We start from the raw sequence: 25,326 nt of genomic DNA on the forward strand, positions 1-25,326 counted from the left end.
ACTAGCATGGAACTAGTGCATCAGCTATTACTAGAATGGCACTAGTGCATCAGCTATTACTAGCATAGCACTAGTGCATCAGCTATTACTAGCATGACACTAGTGCATCAGCTATTACTAGCATGGTACTAGTGCATCAGCTATTACTAGCATGGTACTAGTGCATCAGCTATTACTATCATGGTACTAGTGCATCAGCTGTTACTATCATGGCACTAGTGCATCAGCTATTACTAGCATGATACTAGTGCATCAGCTATTAATATCATGGTACTAGTGCATCAGCTATTACTAGCATGGTACTAGTTCATCAGCTATTACTAGCATGGCACTAGTGCATCAGCTATTACTAGCATGGCACTAGTGCATCAGCTATTACTAGCATGGCACTAGTGCATCAGCTATTACTAGCATGGCACAAGTGCATCAGCTATTACTAGCAGGGCACTAGTTCATCAGCTATTACTAGCATGGTACTAGTGCATCAGCTATTACTAGCATGACAATGGTGCATCAGCTATTACTATCATGGTACTAGTGCATCAGCTGTTACTATCATGGCACTAGTGCATCAGCTATTACTAGCATGGTACTAGTGCATCAGCTGTTACTATCATGGCACTAGTGCATCAGCTATTACTAGCATGGTGCTAGTGCGTCAGCTATTACTAACATGGAACTAGTGCATCAGCTATTACTAGCATGGTACTAGTGCATCAGCTATTACTAGCATGGCACTAGTGCATCAGCTACTATTAACATGGCACTAGTGCATCAGCTATTACTAGCATGGAACTAGTGCATCAGCTATTACTAGCATGGAACTAGTGCATCAGCTATTACTAGAATGGCACTAGTGCATCAGCTATTACTAGCATGGCGCTAGTGCATCAGCTATTACTAGCATGGTACTAGTGCATCAGCTGTTACTATCATGGTACTAGTGCATCAGCTGTTACTATCATGGCACTAGTGCATCAGCCATTATTATCATGGCACTAGTGCATCAGCCATTATTATCATGGCACTAGTGCATCAGCTATTACCAGCATGGCACTAGTGCATCAGCTATTACTAACATGGTACTAGTGCATCAGCTATTACTAGCATGACACTAGTGCATCAGCTATTACTAGCATGGTACTAGTGCATCAGCTATTACTCGCATGGTACTAGTGCATCAGCTGTTACTATCATGGTACTAGTGCATCAGCTGTTACTATCATGGCACTGGTGCATCAGCCATTATTATCATGGCACTAGTGCATCAGCTATTACTAGCATGGCACTAGTGCATCAGCTATTACTAACATGGTACTAGTGCATCAGCTATTACTAGGTCGGCACTAGTGCATCAGCTGTTACTAGCATGGTACTAGTTCATCAGCTATTACTAGCATGGCACTAGTGCATCAGCTATTACTAGCATGGCACTAGTGCATCAGTTATTACTGCCATGGCACTAGTGCATTAGCTATTACTAACATGGTACTTGTGCATCAGCTATTACCAGCATGGTACTAGTGCATCAGCTATTACTATCACGGCACTAGTGCATCAGCTATTACTAGCATGACACTAGTGCATCAGCTATTACTAGCATGGTACTAGTGCATCAGCTATTACTAGCATGGCACTAGTGCATCAGCTATTACTAGCATGGCACTAGTTCATCAGCTATTACTAGCATGGCACTAGTGCATCAGCTATTACTAGCATGGTACTAGTGCATCAGCTATTACTAGCATAGTACTAGTGAATCAGCTATTACTAGCACGGCACTAGTGCATCAGCTATTACTAACATGACACTAGTGCTCAGCTATCATTAGCATGGTACTAGTGCATCAGCTATTACTAGCATGGCACTAGTGCATAAGCTATTACTATCATGGTACTAGTGCATCAGCTATTACTAGCATGGTACTAGTGCATCAGCTATCACTAGCATGGCACTAGTGCATCAGCTATTACTAGCATGGCACTAGTGCATCAGCTATTACTAGCATGGCACTAATGTATCAGCTATTACTAGCATGGCACTAGTGCATCAGCTATTACTAGCTCGGCACTAGTGCATCAGCTATTACTAGCATGGTACTAGTGAATCAGCTATTACTAGCATGGCACTAGTGCATCAACTATTACTAGCATGGCACTAGTGCATCAGCTATTACTAACATGGTACTAGTGCAACAGCTATTACTAGCATGGCACTAGTGCATCAGCTATTACTAACATGGTTCTAGTGCATTAGCTGTTACTAGCTCGGCACTAGTGCATCAGCTATTACTAGCATGGTACTAGTTCATCAGCTATTACTAGCATGGCGCTAGTGCATAAGCTATTACCAGCATGGTACTAGTGCATCAGCTATTACTATCACGGCACTAGCGCATCAGCTATTACTAGCATGACACTAGTGCATCAGCTATTACTAGCATGACACTAGTGCATCAACTATTAATATCATGGCACTAGTGCATCAGCTACTATTAACATGGTACTAGTGCATCAGCTATTACTAGCTCGGCACTAGTGCATCAGCTATTACTAACATGGCACTAGTTCATCAGCTATTACTAGCACGGCACTAGTGCATCAGCTACTACTAACATGGCACTAGTGCATCAGCTATTACTAACATGGCACCAGTGCATCAGCTATTACTAGCATGGTACTAGTGCATCAGCTATTACTAGCATGGCACTAGTGCATCAGCTATTACTAGCATGGCACTAGTGCATCAGCTATTACTAGCATGGCACTAGTGCATCAGCTATTACTAGCATGGCACTAGTGCATCAGCTATTACTAGCATGACACTAGTGCATCAGCTATTAATATCATGGCACTAGTGCATCAGCTATTACTAGCATGGTACTAGTGCATCAGCTATTACTAGCATGACACTAGTGCATCAGCTATTAATATCATGGCACTAGTGCATCAGCTATTACTAGCATGGTACTAATGCATCAGCTATTACTAGCATGGTACTAGTGCATCAGCTATTACTAGCGTAGCTCTCTTGCATCAGCTATTACTAACATGGCACTAGTGCATCAGCTATTACTAACATGGTACTAGTGCATCAGCTATTACTATCACGGCACTAGTGCATCAGCTATTACTAGCATGGCACTAGTGCTTCAGCTATTACTAGCATGGTACTAGTGCATCAGCTATTACTAGCATGGTACTAGTTCATCAGCTATTACTAGCATGGCACTAGTGCATCAGCTATTACTAGCATGGTACTAGTGCATCAGCTATTACTAGCATGGCACTAGTGCATCAACTATTACTAGCATGGCACTAGTGCATCAGCTATTACTAACATGGCACTAGTGCATCAGCTATTACTAACATGCCACTAGTGCATCAGCTATTACTAGCTCGGCACTAGTTCATCAGCTATTACTAGCATGACACTAGTGCATTAGCTATTACTAGCATGACACTAGTGCATCAGCTATTACTATCACGGCACTAGTGCATCAGCTATTACTAGCATGGCACTAGTGCATAAGCTATTACTAACATGGCACTAGTTCATCAGCTATTAACTATGTTATTTTGAAATAACTGGTCTTCACTTGTACAATGTATTTCAGGAAGATTTTTGCCTGTGACCCCTTGCAATGGTTTACCAGCAAAGAACTCCAGTGTTTACAGCCTGCAACTACCGCCAGTACTCGACACATAAATTCTCATTTTATCACGGATGAATATGTGATGGTCATGTGATTGCATGGCGCAAACACCAACGTAACATCAGTTTTTGCGGGGTGTATGGGAACCAGGCTTTACTGGTTGTTCCTGAATTATTGCAAGACTAATTATAAAATAAGATTCAAACTACCATTGTGCATCACAGATGTATGTTAATACATATAAGGATTTATTTTAAGAGTAGTAACATACTAGTATTATTACTCAACATGAAATGAATCAAACAAATAATTTCATTATTCACCATTAAAACTGTAATCACTACAATTTTTTCTGAAACAATGTGTTTTTTGTTTAATTTTATGTTTTTTGTGATATCTGCTTAGCAGCTCACACTTTGGTAATCCATCCAACATATTTTCTATTCTTTATTGATCCTTTTTCCGGTAAATGAATCACGATTCCTGACAGAAATCTGTCTTGCAGCATTGATTTTTTGTTAATACATACAAATTATAAAATGTGGCATTTTTTTGCAAGGCAGGCCTATTTACTGGCAACGCGTTGTTTTTTTAACCATGTGGTTGTCACTAAAACCATCGCCTCTCATTTTTATGTGAATTGTAGTACATCTCACCGATGGCACAAAAAGAACATGGACATTTTTTTCCAACTGATATTTTAAAGGGCATATTTTCAGCTACACAGCCCCTGCTTCTGATGCCGACTGCACTATTATGGTCAAGTGATATGAGCCAGAGAACTAGGTTGACTCGTATGGCAGGTGCATGCCAAAACCAGAATGGTAAAATCAAACATGTTGACCTCGCCCTATGCCCTGCATCGTTAAACAAAGGATACCAAAACAATGCATAAAAAACCACAAAGTCCTTCTTGATAAATGGGATTTGCTCGTGATGTTACAATGCATTCAAAAAACATCAAACAGCAAATAGCAGACAAGCAGCAAGTAACATACATTGAAGGTTGAGTCAACTAGCAAACCGCCCGATTTTTTAGCAATAACCGAAAGTGCTAAGATGAACCATAAAAATCAAAAGTCGTAACCATGACAGACTTGGATGACAGCAAAAACTCTAATTCTAGCGGTTACAATTAGATTAGCAGATAAGATTAAAGCAAAACTAATATAAACTATGCCATGTTACATAGAAAAATGTCTGTGATCTCACACCGACATAGCACTTGACTTACCTGACAATATGTTTATCGAGGCCAAATACACTACACTGGATCTAGCACTTTTGTAACTGCAAATACACAAAACATCATTATCGATACCAGACAAAAAAGCTCTTTAGGGGATAAAAAGAATATCAGCATCAAAAAGATTACAACAAGTATTAAAATAAGATAATAAGTTTGATATCAAGATATTAAGATAGTGCTACAACTTTGTATCTAAAACCTCACAATATGATAGGATAATAAGTCAACAAATCGGTAAACAGAAACTTAATAAAAAATAAGACTATATGAAACTATGACTATATAAACTTTAATGAAAAAGATCGAGTATCAACTGAGCATTTAAGTAAGCCCGAGTATGAGTGGAAGGGTTCGCAGAAAGAAGTCAATTGATAATTACTTAAATCTACGGTTTCAATTGCTGATTTAAATATATCATTCAAATAAGCAAGAGAAGGCTAAAGCATAACTAAAATAGACTATGCCATGTCACATGGAAAATGTTCTGGATCTCACAACCACATAATACTTGACTCACCTGACAAAATGTTTATTCAGGCCAAATAAACTGCACTGGATGTAGCACCTTGTTAACTGCAAATATACAAAACATAATTATCAATACCAGGCAATAATGCTAATTAGAGTATAAAGAGAATATCAGGTATAAAGAGATTACAACAAGTATTCAACTAAGATGCTAACAAAAAGAAGCGCCTACTACAAATTTGTATATAAAACCAGGCAGGAAAAGGCAGTAAAATGTAAGTATGGCAGGAAAATAAATCCACAAATCGGAAAAATGAAACTTAATGAAAAAGATGAAGTGTTAACAGAGCATTTAAGGAAGCCAGTGTATGAGTGGCAGAGTTGGCAGAAAAAAAAACACAAAGTATATTTGATAAATTACTTAAATATACAATTTCATTTGGTGTTTTAAATCTATGAGTTAAATAAACAAATCATTTAAATAAATGATTTAAATCTATGAGTTAAATCATTGAATTATATGATGTTATTTGGTCAAAATTCCATTTTTTTATTTTCTCCTTTTATGTCAACAGTTTACAAAAAATCAGTATTTTTTGACAAACTATCTTATTTTGCTGCATGGGTAACATTTTTTTAAGCAGTCATTTGCCATAAATTAGCAAGTGTGGTGAGAATTGACTAAATGTGTAGTACAACACTTTCGAAAAACCTTTGAAATTCGAACCTATGGGTTAATTTAGTTACCATGAAAGCAGGATAAGTTGTAGGGTGGTAACTGTAAGTAGTGCAGGGTTCACTGGCTATTAGGTTTAATTATTGGCATTGTGAAATCAAACTGTTATCAAACATTCTCCATTTTTGCTACAAGGTAATCAAAAATATGTAAGCAGCCAATATGTACTGCAGCAAAACTATATTTGTATTTTGCATGATCAACAGTTTTGAACATAAAAAAGATTTATACCTACCTAAGAATTGTAATTTAGTGAATTAAAGTTTAAGGCAAAGGAGAAAACTAGAGTTGTCCTCTCATGTCTTCAAGACAAAGAAATGGCCTGGATTTATATAATACATAATTTTAGTCAATAATTTAATTTTAAAATTTTATACTATAAGTTTTGAAAAATGTTGGATTTGTTATTATAGTAACTGATTTTCAGCTCAGGGTAACATGATACGGTCTGTATATACCTATTATAAAGCTATTGTTTTGGACACTAAGTCATAAATGGTGCTAGCAGTACCTGTTTATAACAGTTGGTCTTTTTTTATGCAAACTCTTTGAGTTTGCATAAACTCGTTATAAGTGTCATGTATGACACTTATAACCAATTATATTGCTCATAAAAACCAGTTTTGACTGTAAATTGCAGCCAACATATCAATCAGTGCAAAAGTTTTTAGGCAACATTGTTTAATCTAGTTATGAAATGAGAGAAGAATTTCAAATTTAGAACAAAAATATAAATGTTTCAGAAACTTCAAATCAGGGTACAAGCTATAATATAATCACAGGTTAATTGTCAGCGGTAGATATTAACTTGTAAATGTATTTCTTTATGCATATTTATTTAGCGGTGTAAAGAAAGTAGCATGTATGTTAGCAGATTAATTGCATTCAAAAGAGTTTATGTTGCTTAGCCCAAAAGGGGGTGCAAAATGCATGTATAAGCAACATCGCTTTACACGTAAAATGATTAAATTTATCTTCTTAAAAATTTGACGACTAAATTAAAGTCACCTTTAGTTGACTGCCACTATAAGGGAGAGGTTAAAAATAGAGCTACCATGGCATTCGAAGTCAGGTTTTATGGTAGGTCAGAAATCATTCAACAACTTAAGGTACTAAAATGATTTATCATAATGCTGGAGATGATGAGGGTCTAAAAGGCTCTAAAACAGGTTAAACAAATTATACCACCACCAAACTATTCTTTAGAATCAATGATGAGATGCGAAAACTATTCTGGTAGAATGTAAACACATTACGTGACAATGAAAAGAACACTATGATGGTGATCAATTATCTACATAATATTTGGAGAGTCAACCATGGTTGGACAATTACTAGGAGATGATTACATAACAGCTAAATCACTCAGATCAAACAATATAGCGGATTATAAACGCCACCAACTGCACTATGAGCTACAAGTATGCTATTATAATGTGAGAAGTGGATATAATGTATGTTTCTACTAGTCATAGTCTATCATGAATTATGAAAACGATAGCTAATGTATATGATTTTTACTCTTAATATTTTGCACAAACTTTAGTTGATGTAATAGTGCTAATCTAAGGAGACAAGCTCTAAGTTAAACCAAACACTGTATGTTATTAACTACCAAGCATTATGAACACAACCGTTTTTAACACTATTAATGGTGTAGATAAAACTTACTTTCCCAAAACATAACATACACAGACAAACTATTTTGGAAAAACTTGTAAAAATGCTTTAAATAAAGAGAGAAGCAGTCAGTCAAGAAGTCAGGTGGCCTGTTAGACCAGGAACATCCAACAAAACACCACCAAATTTGTATGGTAATACCTAAAGATATGATGGTAATGCTTTTCTAGGACCCGAGCTTGTCTTTTCATTTGCCAGTAACTAACACCAAATTTTCCATATGAAATACTAAAATACAATCAAGTCCGCTCAAAACTCTCAGACACCCGCAATTTTATAGCCCTAATATACTATGAACTATAATTAAAATATCAGACAAACATTGAATAACGAACAATTCAAAACAGAGTTTTTTTTTTGGATTAGGGATAGAGGTTCCTTAAAGTTCTAAAAGCAATGATGCTGTACATACTATTATTACACACCAATTTTTTTGATGCCATATTTTTTCAACTATATCCTGCAAGACAAAATTGACTAGCTAACAAAAAAGTTAATAGAAAGAGAATTGAATAGATTCAGTTTATCTGGCACGTACCTTCTTTCTGTACTTTAAAAAATACAAAGGAATTCCTACTGGATGTTTATTACATAGCTCTACACAAACCTTGAAAAATTCACAGAATGACACATTTTTGGTTGATGACATAAATTCTGACATTGATGAAAATGTACTGTTCTTCTCTTTAACTTCTGCATCTGATTTTACTCACTGCCACTGCAAAATGAAGAAACTGATTGGAACAGTTTCTAATCTGTATGGCACTGCACTTAACAACTTGTAACATTTGAATAATCATATTTTAATTATATTTTGAACATTTCCTTATTAGAAATACGGTCTTGGAGAAATCTTGAACTTTATTGCCATTATTTCTCATGACCCTAAAAGTTGGAACATGGACAGGGCATACTTCAAAGATAGCTTGAGACAAAAACTCACTAAACTATGATAATTTATTTACGTACTTTGGCATCGCCATATTTCACAGAGTATGTAAAACCTATTACTAGTTGCTATTACTAGTAGTATTTTCATCCGTTGCCTTTTAGTAAAATTGTTTGCAAGACTGCCTATTTGCAAACAAACAAGTTTGAATTTTACCTTCAGACTAAAAGTTATTTCATCAGCAAGGATCACAAGTTTTGAAACAAATTTATTTCATACTTTGAGGTAAAGTGTCAAAATCAATTGTGAAAGTCATAAGACAGGTAGTGCCACTTAGTATTGGACTACTAACAGCTGTATAACCAATGATTAATGACAACGGATACTAAGCAAAGGGCCACCAGAAAACAAAAAAGAAACTACCAGTGACAGACGCAAATCTTTCCCAGCAGAAAGAGGTCAATATTAAGCTTAGTAGCCAACAGCTATTGCATTTCATTCAAAAAAGTTGCATGCAATGAAGACAAAGCTTTGAAAGAAAAGAGGAAATAAACAACTCCTAGACTGATTGAGAGTCATTGATTGTCAGTATAACAAGTACAGGGCCAGTTGACAGAGGTTAATTGTGGACTAGAAGCACTAACCACATAGCACTAACTACACAAAGGATATTATTATCTCTGCTTGAGCGTTCGAAAATAGCATAAGAAGTTGCTTACTTTTACTTTTTCCTAAAAAGTAGTGATAGATACTCAAAAAGTTTGAGGTTTGGCAGTGTTATATGTAAGACCACTAAAAGTATGTAAGAAAATATGTAAAGCAATATGTAAGGCAATACGTAAGGCAATGTGTAAGGTAATATGTAAGGCAATATGTAAGGCAATATGTAAGGCAATGTGTAAGGCAATGTGTAAGGTAATACGTAAGGTAATATGTAAGGCAATATGTAAGGTAATATGTAAGGCAATGTGTAAGGTAATATGAAAGGTAATATGTAGGGCAATATGTGAGGCAATATGTAAGGCAATGTGTAAGGTAATATGTAAGGCAATATGAAAGGTAATATGTAAGGCAATATGTAAGGCAATATGTGAGGTAATATGTAAGGTAATATGTAAGGCAATATGCAAGGCAATATGTAAGGTAATATGTAAGGTAATATGTAGGGCAATATGTGAGGCAATATGTAAGGCAATGTGTAAGGTAATATGTAAGGCAATATGTAAAGTAATATGTAAGGCAATGTGTAAGGCAATATGTGAGGCAATGTGTAAGGTAATACGTAAGGTAATATGTAAGGTAATATGTAAGGCAATGTGTAAGGTAATACGTAAGGTAATACGTAAGGCAATATGTGAGGTAATATGTAAGGTAATGTGTAAGGTAATATGTAAGGTAATATGTAGGGCAATATGTGAGGCAATATGTAAGGCAATGTGTAAGGTAATATGTAAGGTAATATGTAGGGCAATATGTGAGGCAATATGTAAGGCAATGTGTAAGGTAATGTGTAAGGCAATATGTAAGGTAATGTGTAAGGTAATATGTAAGGCAATATGTAAGGTAATATGTAAGGCAATATGTAAGGCAATATGTGAGGTAATGTGTAAGGTAATATGTAAGGTAATATGTAAGGCAATGTGTAAGGTAATATGTAAGGCAATATGTAAGGCAATATGTAAGGCAATGTGTAAGGCAATATGTAAGGCAATGTGTAAGGTAATACGTAAGGTAATATGTAAGGTAATATGTAAGGCAATGTGTAAGGTAATACGTAAGGTAATATGTAAGGCAATATGTGAGGTAATATGTAAGGCAATGTGTAAGGTAATATGTAAGGTAATATGTAGGGCAATATGTGAGGCAATATGTAAGGCAATGTGTAAGGTAATATGTAAGGTAATATGTAGGGCAATATGTGAGGCAATATGTAAGGCAATGTGTAAGGTAATATGTAAGGCAATATGTAAGGTAATATGTAAGGCAAAATGTAAGGCAATATGTAAGGCAATATGCAAGGCAATATGTAAGGTAATATGTAAGGGAATATGTAAGGTAATATGTAAGGTAATATGTAAGGCAATATGTAAGGCAATATGTAAGGCAATATGTAAGGCAATATGTAAGGCAATGTGTAAGGCAATATGTAAGGCAATATGTTAGGTAATATGTAATGTAATATGTAAGGTAATATGTAAGGCAATGTGTAAGGTAATACGTAAGGTAATATGTAAGGCAATATGTGAGGTAATATGTAAGGCAATGTGTAAGGTAATATGTAAGGTAATATGTAGGGCAATATGTGAGGCAATATGTAAGGCAATATGTGAGGTAATATGTAAGGCAATGTGTAAGGTAATATGTAAGGCAATGTGTAAGGTAATGTGTAAGGTAATATGTAAGGCAATATGTAAGGTAATATGTAAGGTAATATGTAAGGTAATATGTGAGGCAATATGTAAGGTAATATGTAAGGTAATATGTAAGGTAATATGTAAGGTAATATGTTAGGTAACATGTTAAGGCAATATGTAAGGCAATATGTAAGGCAATATGTAAGGTAATATGTAAGGCAATGTGTAAGGCAATGTGTAAGGTAATATGTAAGACAATATGTAAAGTAATATGTAAGGCAATATGTAAGGCAATATGTAAGGTAATATGTAAGGCAATATGTAAGGTAATATGTAAGGTAATATGTAAGGTAATGTGTAAGGTAATATGTAAGGCAATATGTAAGGTAATATGTAAGGCAATATGTAAGGCGATATGTAAGGCAATGTGTAAGGTAATATGTAAGGTAATATGTAAGGTAATATGTGAGGTAATATGTAAGGTAATATGTAAGGCAATATGTAAGGCAATATGTAAGGTAATATGTAAGGCAATATGTAAGGTAATATGTAAGGTAATATGTAAGGTAATATGTAAGGCAATATGTAAGGCAATATGTAAGGCAATATGTAAGGCAATATGTAAGGTAATACGTAAGGCAATGTGTAAGATAATGTGTAAGGTAACATGTAAGGCAATATGTAAGGTAATATGTAAGGTAATATGTAAGGTAATATGTAAGGTAATATGTGAGGTAATATGTAAGGTAATATGTAAGGTAATATGTAAGGTAATATGTGAGGTAATATGTAAGGTAATATGTAAGGCAATATGTAAGGCAATATGCAAGGTAATATGTAAGGTAATATGTAAGGTAATATGTAAGGCAACATGTAAGGTAATATGTAAGGTAATATGTAAGGTAATATGTAAGGCAATATGTAAGGCAATGTGTAAGGTAATATGTAAGGCAATATGTAAGGTAATATGTAAGGTAATATGTAAGGTAATATGTAAGGTAATATGTAAGGTAATATGTAAGGTAATATGTAACGCAATATGTAAGGCAATATGTAAGGCAATATGTAAGGCAATATGTGAGACAATATGTAAGGCAATATGTTAGGCAATATGTAAGGTAATATGTAAGACAATATGTAAGTCAATATGTAAGGTAATATGTAAGGCAATGTGTAAGGTAATATGTAAGGCAATGTGTAAGGTAATATGCAAGGCAATATGTAAGGTAATATGTAAGGTAATATGTAAGGTAATATGTAAGGCAATATGTAAGGTAATATGTAAGGCAATGTGTAAGGTAATATGTAAGGCAATGTGTAAGGTAATATGCAAGGCAATATGTAAGGTAATTTGTAAGGCAATATGTAAGGTAATATGTAAGGTAATATGTAAGGTAATATGTAAGGCAATATGTAAGGTAATGTGTAAGGTAACATGTAAGGCAATATGTAAGGTAATATGTAAGGTAATATGTAAGGTAATATGTAAGGTAATATGTAAGGCAATATGTAAGGTAATATGTAAGGTAATATGTAAGGCAATATGTAAGACAATATGTAAGGCAATATGTAAGGCAATATGTAAGGTAATATGTAAGGTAATATGTAAGGCAATATGTAAGGTAATATGCAAGGCAAAATGTAAGGCAATGTGTAAGGTAATATGTAAGGTAATATGTAAGGTAATATGTAAGACAATATGCAAGGCAAAACGTAAGGCAATGTGTAAGGTAATATGTAAGGCAATATGTAAGGTAATATGTAAGGCAATGTGTAAGGTAATATGTAAGGTAATATGTAAGGTAATATGTAAGGCAATATGTAAGGTAATACGTAAGGCAATGTGTAAGATAATGTGTAAGGTAACATGTAAGGCAATATGTAAGGTAATATGTAAGGTAATATCCCTTTGAGACCCAAGAGATTTTGAGTAGATATTTTAAACTTGAAATTATGTTTCTATGACAAAATTTGACAAAATAACACATAAAACCAAGTTTTCTTTCTAAATGTATTTTATTGGCAGCACTACTGACTGTCCCCTGTAGAGGACACTGGAACTCGGTGACTATAAAAGTGGTCTAAAACACTTGTTATAGCTGCAACATAAAAACTAAGCATAAAGGCATAAAGCAGCAATTAACAATTTAAAATTGCAAGCAAAACTAGCAGGTACTTTTATGAAATAACATGAAGCAATTTCTGCTTGCATTAATACACAAAAAACATTGCATTTTGTGCAGCGTATGCTAGTTTTGTTTGAGCAACCTTGCCGTCTACAACGAGCACTGTTATTCAGTTTCACAGCTTCTGGCAAATGTTTTGCTCCCTTTTCCCGATTGTACGCCATTGGAAGTGGAACTATCTTTCTGGCAGTTTGTAGCTCGTCATTTGTTGTGTAATCACTATCAGCTTTTTTCGCTGCTGATGCTATAATTTGTTCTCCCATAATGAAACGATAGTCACATAACTGCACGAGTTTGTTTGAGGAGTTGGATATTCTCTGAGTGAGCCAGAAGTTGTTAACTGCTAGGTCTAAAAGATGATTTATCACGCGAATGGGCCATTGTTTTGCCCTTGCTGTTACTCCGTGGTAAGAAATGGCTTGGTCACAAAGATCAACACCACCCATCGATAAGTTGTATTTTTGAACAACCGCCGGTCTGGGTATAGTAATGAATTGCTTTTTTTGCTTACACCATCTTTTACAATCTTCAACAAGATGCAATCCATGCAAAGAAGACGCCATTAAAATGCTTTTTGTGTCGAACCATTTTACGATGCTAATCGGTTCATTCCCTTTATTCACTGTAACAAATTGCTCCATTGTACCCCTTCCTTTTGATTTCATGACCTTGTCAGAAGATAACTGCACTGGCACATATTTAGCACTTATCATTCCAGTAAGAGAGATACTTCACTTGGCTAGGTGCTCAATCAGCAGACTGGTTGTAAAAAACCTGTCACAGTACACATGCTTGCCTGGCCCTTAAATCTTTTGTTTAACGAAGCACCGCTCCTACTCCTTGCCCTCCTGATCCATCCTTTAACTTGAATTTAGCATATGTTCCTTCTCCTTTATAAATTTCAAAATCATAAACTAGTCCACTTCAACCAAAAACCAAGAACCTTGAACCACTTGAACTAAAAGTTTTTTAAACCTGTGGGGTTTGGTTTCTTTGGAACATACTGCCGTGCTGGACACCTGCCTGTGAACGGAATCATCTGCTCGTCAATGCTTAAGAAACTTTCTCGTGGTAATTCAGTGCAGATATTTCTGATATGCTCCACTAATGGTGTTACTTTCCACAACCTGTCCTGTTTTTAGCTTCTTCACTTATGAGCGCATTATCTACAACTTTCAAGTTGTTCCGTATCTTAAAAAAACGATTTCTAGTCATCGCATTTGCAACAGGCACTTTGGTTTTCTTCTCTCAATACATCCTGAGGCTCTTCATGCCGATGCATCCAATTACCAAGTTGATCCCAAAAAAACATGTTTTGATCTCAGCAGGCGTCACTTTCAGAGATTTACCTGAATGCTGAGTATGATAGCGGTTGGTTAAATCCGTCATTGACTCAAATATTTTATTAGGAAAATACTTGCTAATGGTTTCTTCTAGGCTTTCACAATCATCTATCTCAGCAGTTTGATGTAATACTTTGAACTTGCTGGCAAAGCTATCACTTTTGCGGAATGAGCATGTTTTTTTTAAATATTTTTTGCTCTTTTTTGATGGTGGTGGCTCAACATCATAATCTGATTCCTCGGAATGATTCCATAGGGATGTACTGCTAGGATCATAATCTACATCTGCATCACTGTCATCTGAACATAAGTCTAGGTCAGAGTTGTCAAGCCGTTCTAATACATCAATGGCATCAATGTCAGTTAAATTTTCTGATGGTCTTTTCCTTGGTAATCCTAAAATGAATAAAAACAAAAATGCTTCATGTTTAACATTAATCCTAGTAAAGATAATCAAAATTTATTTTATTTCAGTATTTTTAATTTTTGTACAGCAACAAATTTAGTGGGAATGTGAAAGACTTTTTACTTAGCATAAAATAAAAACCATTAAATAGGATGAAAAAGCTGTTACAATGAAACATTCACCATAACTTTAAATTTATAGTTGATTTAATTCATAGGCATCAAAACCCAATGTCCCTTGTGAGGGACATTGAAAAATTATTTTCAATAAAAACAGTACCAAGAACGTTTTTGAAAAGCTTTTTTGAGCTTATGATAGAGGAATATGTTCACAACAACAATAACTAATCATAAGTTTTTAAACACTAGATAAACTTAATTAATTGAAGAATTTACCTGAAAAAGTTGAAGCACATGGATCAGAACAGGAAGCAGCCATTTTGTTTTTGTTGTAGTTCTCAGCTGAAGGAGGTAGCAAATATAAAATTGTGAGAGAATAACTCACAAATTGTCCATTGAATGGGAAATCTAGTTTTTAGTTTCTATAATTGATTTATGTTGATGATACTGTATAGTTTATGACCGTCCTCTGAGGGGGACATAAGGACTCAAAGGGATATGTAAGGTAATATGTAAGGTAATATGTGAGGTAATATGTAAGGTAATATGTAAGGTAATATGTAAGGTAATATGTGAGGTAATATGTAAGGTAATATGTAAGGCAATATGTAAGGCAATATGTAAGGTAATATGTAAGGTAATATGTAAGGTAATATGTAAGGTAATATGTAAGGTAATATGTAAGGTAATATGTAAGGTAATATGTAAGGCAATATGTAAGGCAATGTGTAAGGTAATATGTAAGGCAATATGTAAGGTAATACGTAAGGCAATGTGTAAGATAATGTGTAAGGTAACATGTAAGACAATATGTAAGGTAATATGTAAGGTAATATGTAAGGTAATATGTAAGGTAATATGTAAGGCAATATGTAAGGTAATATGTAAGGTAATATGTAAGGCAATATGTAAGGCAATATGTAAGGCAATATGTAAGGCAATATGTAAGGTAATATGTAAGGCAATATGTAAGGTAATATGTAAGGCAATATGTAAGGTAATATACAAGGCAATATGTAAGGCAATGTGTAAGGTAATATGTAAGGTAATATGTAAGGTAATATGCAAGGCAATATGTAAGGCAATCTGCAAGACAATATGTAAGGTAATATGTAAGGTAATATGTAAGGTAATGTGAAAGGTAATATGTAAGGTAATATGTAAGGTAATATGTAAGGCAATATGTAAGGTAATACGTAAGGCAATGTGTAAGATAATGTGTAAGATAACATGTAAGGCAATATGTAAGGTAATATGTAAGGTAATATGTAAGGTAATATGTAAGGTAATATGTGAGGTAATATGTAAGGTAATATGTAAGGCAGTATGTAAGGCAATATGTAAGGTAATATGTAAGGCAATATGTAAGGTAATATGTAAGGTAATATGTAAGGTAATATGTAAGGCAATATGTAAGGCAATATGTAAGGCAATATGTAAGGCAATATGTAAGGTAATATGTAAGATAATGTGTAAGGTAACATGTAAGGCAATATGTAAGGCAATGTGTAAGGCAATATGTAAGGTAATACGTAAGGCAATGTGTAAGATAATGTGTAAGGCAATATGTAAGGTAATATGTAAGGTAATATGTAAGGTAATATGTAAGGTAATATGTAAGGTAATATGTAAGGTAATATGTAAGGCAATATGTAAGGCAATATGTAAGGCAATATGTAAGGCAATATGTGAGACAATATGTAAGGCAATATGTTAGGCAATATGTAAGGTAATATGTAAGACAATATATAAGGCAATATGTAAGGTAATATGTAAGGCAATGTGTAAGGTAATATGTAAGGTAATATGTAAGGTAATATGTAAGGTAATATGTAAGGTAATATGTAAGGTAATATGTAAGGTAATATGTAAGGTAATATGTAAGGTAATATGTAAGGCAATATGTAAGGCAATATGTAAGGCAATATGTAAGGTAATATGTAAGGTAATATGTAAGGTAATATGTAAGGCAATATGTAAGGCAATATGTAAGGCAATATGTAAGGCAATATGTAAGGTAATATGTAAGATAATGTGTAAGGTAACATGTAAGGCAATATGTAAGGTAATATGTAAGGTAATATGTAAGGTAATATGTAAGGTAATATGTAAGGTAATATGTAAGGTAATATGTAAGGCAATATGTAAGGCAATATGTAAGGCAATATGTAAGGCAATATGTGAGATAATATGTAAGGCAATATGTTACGCAATATGTAAGGTAATATGTAAGACAATATGTAAGGCAATATGTAAGGTAATATGTAAGGCAATGTGTAAGGTAATATGTAAGGCAATGTGTAAGGTAATATGCAAGGCAATATGTAAGGCAATATGTAAGGTAATACGTAAGGCAATGTGTAAGATAATGTGTAAGGTAACATGTAAGGCAATATGTAAGGTAATATGTAAGGTAATATGTAAGGTAATATGTAAGGTAATATGTGAGGTAATATGTAAGGTAATATGTAAGGTAATATGTAAGGTAATATGTGAGGTAATATGTAAGGTAATATGTAAGGCAATATGTAAGGCAACATGTAAGGTAATATGTAAGGTAATATGTAAGGTAATATGTAAGGTAATATGTAAGGTAATATGTAAGGTAATATGTAAGGTAATATGTAAGGCAATATGTAAGGCAATGTGTAAGGTAATATGTAAGGCAATATGTAAGGTAATACGTAAGGCAATGTGTAAGATAATGTGTAAGGTAACATGTAAGGCAATATGTAAGGTAATATGTAAGGTAATATGTAAGGTAATATGTAAGGTAATATGTAAGGTAATATGTAGGGCAATATGTAAGGTAATATGTAAGGCAATATGTAAGGCAATATGTAAGGTAATATGTAAGGCAATGTGTAAGGTAATATGCAAGGCAATATGTAAGGTAATATGTAAGGTAATATGTAAGGTAATATGTAAGGCAATATGTAAGGTAATGTGTAAGGTAATATGTAAGGCAATGTGTAAGGTAATATGTAAGGTAATATGTAGGGCAATATGTGAGGCAATATGTAAGGCAATGTGTAAGGTAATATGTAATGTAATATGTAGGGCAATATGTGAGGCAATATGTAAGGCAATGTGTAAGGTAATATGTAAGGCAATATGTAAGGTAATATGTAAGGCAATATGTGAGGTAATATGTAAGGCAATGTGTAAGGTAATATGTAAGGTAATATGTAGGGCAATATGTGAGGCAATATGTAAGGCAATGTGTAAGGTAATATGTAAGGTAATATGTAGGGCAATATGTGAGGCAATATGCAAGGCAATGTGTAAGGTAATATGTAAGGCAATATGTAAGGTAATATGTAAGGCAATATGTAAGGCAATATGTGAGGTAATGTGTAAGGTAATATGTAAGGTAATATGTAAGGTAATATGTAAGGTAATATGTAAGGCAATATGTAAGGCAATATGTAAGGCAATATGTAAGGCAATATGTAAGGCAATGTGTAAGGCAATATGTAAGGCAATATGTTAGGTAATATGTAAGGTAATATGTAAGGTAATATGTAAGGCAATGTGTAAGGTAATACGTAAGGTAATATGTAAGGCAATATGTGAGGTAATATGTAAGGCAATGTGTAAGGTAATATGTAAGGTAATATGTAGGGCAATATGTGAGGCAATATGTAAGGCAATGTGTAAGGTAATATGTAAGGCAATGTGTAAGGTAATATGTAAGGTAATATGTAAGGTAATATGTAAGGCAAAATGTAAGGTAATATTTAAGGCAATATGTAAAGTAATATGTAAGGCAATGTGTGAAGCAATATAAAAGGCAATGCGTAAGGTAATATGTAAGGTAATATGTAAGACAATATGTAAGGCAATATGTAAAGTAATATGTAAGGTAATATGTAAGGCAATATGTGAGGTAATATGTAAGGGAATGTGTAAGGTAATATGTAAGGCAAGATGTAAGGTAATATGTAAGGCAATATGTAAGGCAATATGTAAGGTAATGTGTAAAGCAACCTGCAAAGCAATGTGTAAGGTAATATGTAAGGTAATGTGTAAGGTAATATGTAAGGTAATATGTACGGCAATATGTAAGGTAATATGTAAGGTAATATGTAAGACAATATGCAGGGCAATATGTAAGGCAATATGTAAGGTAATGTGTAAGGTAATATGTAAGGCAATGTGTAAGGTAATGTGTAAGGTAATATGTAAGGCAATATGTAAGGTAATATGTAAGGTAATATGTAGGGGAATATGTAAGGTAACATGTTAAGGCAATATGTAAGGTAATATGTAAAGCAATATGTAAGGCAATATGTAAGGCAATATGCAAGGCAATATGTAAGGCAATATGTAAGGTAATGTGTAAGGTAATATGTAAGGCAATGTGTAAGGTAATGTGTAAGGTAATATGTAAGGCAATATGTAAGGTAATATGTAAGGTAATATGTAAGGTAATAAGTGAGGCAATATGTAAGGTAATATGTAAGGTAATATGTAAGGTAATATGTAAGGTAATATGTTAGGTAACATGTTAAGGCAATATGTAAGGCAATATGTAAGGCAATATGTAAGGTAATATGTAAGGCAATGTGTAAGGCAATGTGTAAGGTAATATGTAAGACAATATGTAAAGTAATATGTAAGGCAATATGTAAGGCAATATGTAAGGTAATAGGTAAGGTAATATGTAAGGTAATATGTAAGGTAATATGTAAGGTAATGTGTAAGGTAATATGTAAGGCAATATGTAAGGTAATATGTAAGGCAATATGTAAGGCGATATGTAAGGCAATGTGTAAGGTAATATGTCAGGTAATATGTAAGGTAATATGTGAGGTAATATGTAAGGTAATATGTTTGGCAATATGTAAGGCAATATGTAAGGTAATATGTAAGGCAATATGTAAGGTAATATGTAAGGCAATATGTAAGGTAATATGTAAGGTAATATGTAAGGTAATATGTAAGGCAATATGTAAGGCAATATGTAAGGCAATATGTAAGGCAATATGTAAGGTAATGCGTAAGGCAATGTGTAAGATAGTGTGTAAGGTAACATGTAAGGCAATATGTAAGGTAATATGTAAGGTAATATGTAAGGTAATATGTAAGGTAATATGTGAGGTAATATGTAAGGTAATATGTAAGGTAATATGTAAGGTAATATGTGAGGTAATATGTAAGGTAATATGTAAGGCAATATGTAAGGCAATATGCAAGGTAATATGTAAGGTAATATGTAAGGTAATATGTAAGGCAACATGTAAGGTAACATGTAAGGTAATATGTAAGGTAATATGTACAGCAATATGTAAGGCAATGTGTAAGGTAATATGTAAGGCAATATGTAAGGTAATATGTAAGGTAAAATGTAAGGTAATATGTAAGGTAATATGTAAGGTAATATGTAAGGTAATATGTAAGGCAATATGTAAGGCAATATGTAAGGCAATATGTAAGGCAATATGTGAGACAATATGTAAGGCAATATGTTAGGCAATATGTAAGGTAATATGTAAGACAATATGTAAGGCAATATGTAAGGTAATATGTAAGGCAATGTGTAAGGTAATATGTAAGGCAATGTGTAAGGTAATATGCAAGGCAATATGTAAGGTAATATGTAAGGTAATATGTAAGGTAATATGTAAGGCAATATGTAAGGTAATATGTAAGGCAATGTGTAAGGTAATATGTAAGGCAATGTGTAAGGTAATATGCAAGGCAATATGTAAGGTAATTTGTAAGGCAATATGTAAGGTAATATGTAAGGTAATATGTAAGGTAATATGTAAGGCAATATGTAAGGTAATGTGTAAGGTAACATGTAAGGCAATATGTAAGGTAATATGTAAGGTAATATGTAAGGTAATATGTAAGGTAATATGTAAGGCAATATGTAAGGTAATATGTAAGGTAATATGTAAGGCAATATGTAAGGCAATATGTAAGGCAATATGTAAGGCAATATGTAAGGTAATATGTAAGGTAATATGTAAGGCAATATGTAAGGTAATATGCAAGGCAAAATGTAAGGCAATGTGTAAGGTAATATGTAAGGTAATATGTAAGGTAATATGTAAGACAATATGCAAGGCAAAACGTAAGACAATGTGTAAGGTAATATGTAAGGCAATATGTAAGGTAATATGTAAGGCAATGTGTAAGGTAATATGTAAGGTAATATGTAAGGTAATATGTAAGGCAATATGTAAGGTAATACGTAAGGCAATGTGTAAGATAATGTGTAAGGTAACATGTAAGGCAATATGTAAGGTAATATGTAAGGTAATATGTAAGGTAATATGTAAGGTAATATGTGAGGTAATATGTAAGGTAATATGTAAGGTAATATGTAAGGTAATACGTGAGGTAATATGTAAGGTAATATGTAATGCAATATGTAAGGCAACATGTAAGGTAATATGTAAGGTAATATGTAAGGTAATATGTAAGGTAATATGTAAGGTAATATGTAAGGCAATATGTAAGGTAACATGTAAGGCAATATGTAAGGTAATATGTAAGGTAATATGTAAGGTAATATGTAAGGTAATATGTGAGGTAATATGTAAGGTAATATGTAAGGTAATATGTAAGGTAATATGTGAGGTAATATGTAAGGTAATATGTAAGGCAATATGTAAGGCAACATGTAAGGTAATATGTAAGGTAATATGTAAGGTAATATGTAAGGTAATATGTAAGGTAATATGTAAGGTAACATGTAAGGTAATATGTAAGGCAATATGTAAGGCAATGTGTAAGGTAATATGTAAGGCAATATGTAAGGTAATATGTAAGGTAATATGTAAGGTAATATGTAAGGTAATATGTGAGGTAATATGTAAGGTAATATGTAAGGTAATATGTAAGGTAATATGTGAGATAATATGTAAGGTAATATGTAAGGCAATATGTAAGGCAATATGCAAGGTAATATGTAAGGTAATATGTAAGGTAATATGTAAGGCAACATGTAAGGTAATATGTAAGGTAATATGTAAGGTAATATGTAAGGCAATATGTAAGGCAATGTGTAAGGTAATATGTAAGGCAATATGTAAGGTAATATGTAAGGTAATATGTAAGGTAATATGTAAGGTAATATGTAAGGTAATATGTAAGGTAATATGTAAGGTAATATGTAAGGTAATATGTAAGGTAATATGAAAGGTAATATGTAAGGTAATATGTAAGGCAATATGTAAGGCAATATGTAAGGCAATATGTAAGGCAATATGTGAGACAATATGTAAGGCAATATGTTAGGCAATATGTAAGGTAATATGTAAGACAATATGTAAGGCAATATGTAAGGTAATATGTAAGGCAATGTGTAAGGTAATATGTAAGGCAATGTGTAAGGTAATATGCAAGGCAATATGTAAGGTAATATGTAAGGTAATATGTAAGGTAATATGTAAGGCAATATGTAAGGTAATATGTAAGGCAATGTGTAAGGTAATATGTAAGGCAATGTGTAAGGTAATATGCAAGGCAATATGTAAGGTAATTTGTAAGGCAATATGTAAGGTAATATGTAAGGTAATATGTAAGGTAATATGTAAGGCAATATGTAAGGTAATATGTAAGGTAATATGTAAGGTAATATGTAAGGCAATATGTAAGGTAATATGTAAGGTAATATGTAAGGCAATATGTAAGGCAATATGTAAGGCAATATGTAAGGCAATATGTAAGGTAATATGTAAGGCAATATGTAAGGTAATATGTAAGGCAATATGTAAGGTAATATACAAGGCAATATGTAAGGCAATGTGTAAGGTAATATGTAAGGTAATATGTAAGGTAACATGCAAGGCAATATGTAAGGCAATCTGCAAGGCAATATGTAAGGTAATATGTAAGGTAATATGTAAGGCAATGTGTAAGGTAATATGTAAGGTAATATGTAAGGTAATATGTAAGGCAATATGTAAGGTAATACGTAAGGCAATGTGTAAGATAATGTGTAAGATAACATGTAAGGCAATATGTAAGGTAATATGTAAGGTAATATGTAAGGTAATATGTAAGGTAATATGTGAGGTAATATGTAAGGTAATATGTAAGGCAGTATGTAAGGCAATATGTAAGGTAATATGTAAGGCAATATGTAAGGTAATATGTAAGGTAATATGTAAGGTAATATGTAAGGCAATATGTAAGGCAATATGTAAGGCAATATGTAAGGCAATATGTAAGGTAATATGTAAGATAATGTGTAAGGTAACATGTAAGGCAATATGTAAGGCAATGTGTAAGGCAATATGTAAGGTAATACGTAAGGCAATGTGTAAGATAATGTGTAAGGCAATATGTAAGGTAATATGTAAGGTAATATGTAAGGTAATATGTAAGGTAATATGTAAGGTAATATGTAAGGTAATATGTAAGGCAATATGTAAGGCAATATGTAAGGCAATATGTAAGGCAATATGTGAGACAATATGTAAGGCAATATGTTAGGCAATATGTAAGGTAATATGTAAGACAATATATAAGGCAATATGTAAGGTAATATGTAAGGCAATGTGTAAGGTAATATGTAAGGTAATATGTAAGGTAATATGTAAGGTAATATGTAAGGTAATATGTAAGGTAATATGTAAGGTAATATGTAAGGTAATATGTAAGGTAATATGTAAGGCAATATGTAAGGCAATATGTAAGGTAATATGTAAGGTAATATGTAAGGTAATATGTAAGGTAATATGTAAGGCAATATGTAAGGCAATATGTAAGGCAATATGTAAGGCAATATGTAAGGTAATATGTAAGATAATGTGTAAGGTAACATGTAAGGCAATATGTAAGGTAATATGTAAGGTAATATGTAAGGTAATATGTAAGGTAATATGTAAGGTAATATGTAAGGTAATATGTAAGGCAATATGTAAGGCAATATGTAAGGCAATATGTAAGGCAATATGTGAGATAATATGTAAGGCAATATGTTACGCAATATGTAAGGTAATATGTAAGACAATATGTAAGGCAATATGTAAGGTAATATGTAAGGCAATGTGTAAGGTAATATGTAAGGCAATGTGTAAGGTAATATGCAAGGCAATATGTAAGGCAATATGTAAGGTAATACGTAAGGCAATGTGTAAGATAATGTGTAAGGTAACATGTAAGGCAATATGTAAGGTAATATGTAAGGTAATATGTAAGGTAATATGTAAGGTAATATGTGAGGTAATATGTAAGGTAATATGTAAGGTAATATGTAAGGTAATATGTGAGGTAATATGTAAGGTAATATGTAAGGCAATATGTAAGGCAACATGTAAGGTAATATGTAAGGTAATATGTAAGGTAATATGTAAGGTAATATGTAAGGTAATATGTAAGGTAACATGTAAGGTAATATGTAAGGCAATATGTAAGGCAATGTGTAAGGTAATATGTAAGGCAATATGTAAGGTAATACGTAAGGCAATGTGTAAGATAATGTGTAAGGTAACATGTAAGGCAATATGTAAGGTAATATGTAAGGTAATATGTAAGATAATATGTAAAGTAATATGTAAGGTAATATGTAGGGCAATATGTAAGGTAATATGTAAGGCAATATGTAAGGCAATATGTAAGGTAATATGTAAGGCAATGTGTAAGGTAATATGCAAGGCAATATGTGAGGTAATATGTAAGGTAATATGTAAGGTAATATGTAAGGCAATATGTAAGGTAATGTGTAAGGTAATATGTAAGGCAATGTGTAAGGTAATATGCAAGGCAATATGTAAGGTAATATGTAAGGTAATATGTAAGGTAACATGTAAGGCAATATGTAAGGTAATATGTAAGGCAATGTGTAAGGTAATATGTAAGGCAATGTGTAAGGTAATATGCAAGGCAATATGTAAGGTAATATGTAAGGCAATATGTAAGGCAATATGTAAGGCAATGTGTAAGGTAATATGTAAGGTAATGTGTATGGCAATATGTAAGGTAATATGTAAGGTAATATGTAAGGTAATATATAAGGTAATGTGTAAGGCAATATGTAAGGCAATATGTAAGGCAATATGTAAGGCAATATGTAAGACAATATGTAAGGCAATATGTAAGGTAATATGTAAGGCAATGTGTAAGGTAATATGCAAGGTAATATGTAAGGTAATGTGTAAGGCAATATGTAAGGTAATATGTAAGGTAATGTGTAAGGCAATGTGTAAGGTAATATGCAAGGTAATATGTAAGGCAATATGTAAGGCAATATGTAAGGTAATGTGTAAGGCAATATGTAAGGC

The 25,326-nt window shown here is 33.2% G+C and overlaps 1 long non-coding RNA gene and 1 pseudogene across 1 annotated transcript in view; both read right to left on the minus strand.

Moving 5' to 3' along the window:
• Positions 1-8,421: 8,421 nt before the first annotated feature.
• Positions 8,422-25,326, minus strand: part of LOC137398976 (uncharacterized) — a 116,134-nt gene continuing 99,229 nt past the window's right edge. The window contains exon 3 of the long non-coding RNA XR_010979088.1: positions 8,422-8,506. This is a non-coding gene — a long non-coding RNA (uncharacterized lncRNA). The remainder of the gene's footprint in view (positions 8,507-25,326) is intronic.
• LOC137398752 (piggyBac transposable element-derived protein 3-like) lies at positions 13,197-15,404 on the minus strand (annotated as a pseudogene).

The sequence above is a fragment of the Watersipora subatra genome, chromosome 6 (assembly GCF_963576615.1).
Source record: "Watersipora subatra chromosome 6, tzWatSuba1.1, whole genome shotgun sequence".
NCBI lineage: Eukaryota > Metazoa > Bryozoa > Gymnolaemata > Cheilostomatida > Watersiporidae > Watersipora > Watersipora subatra.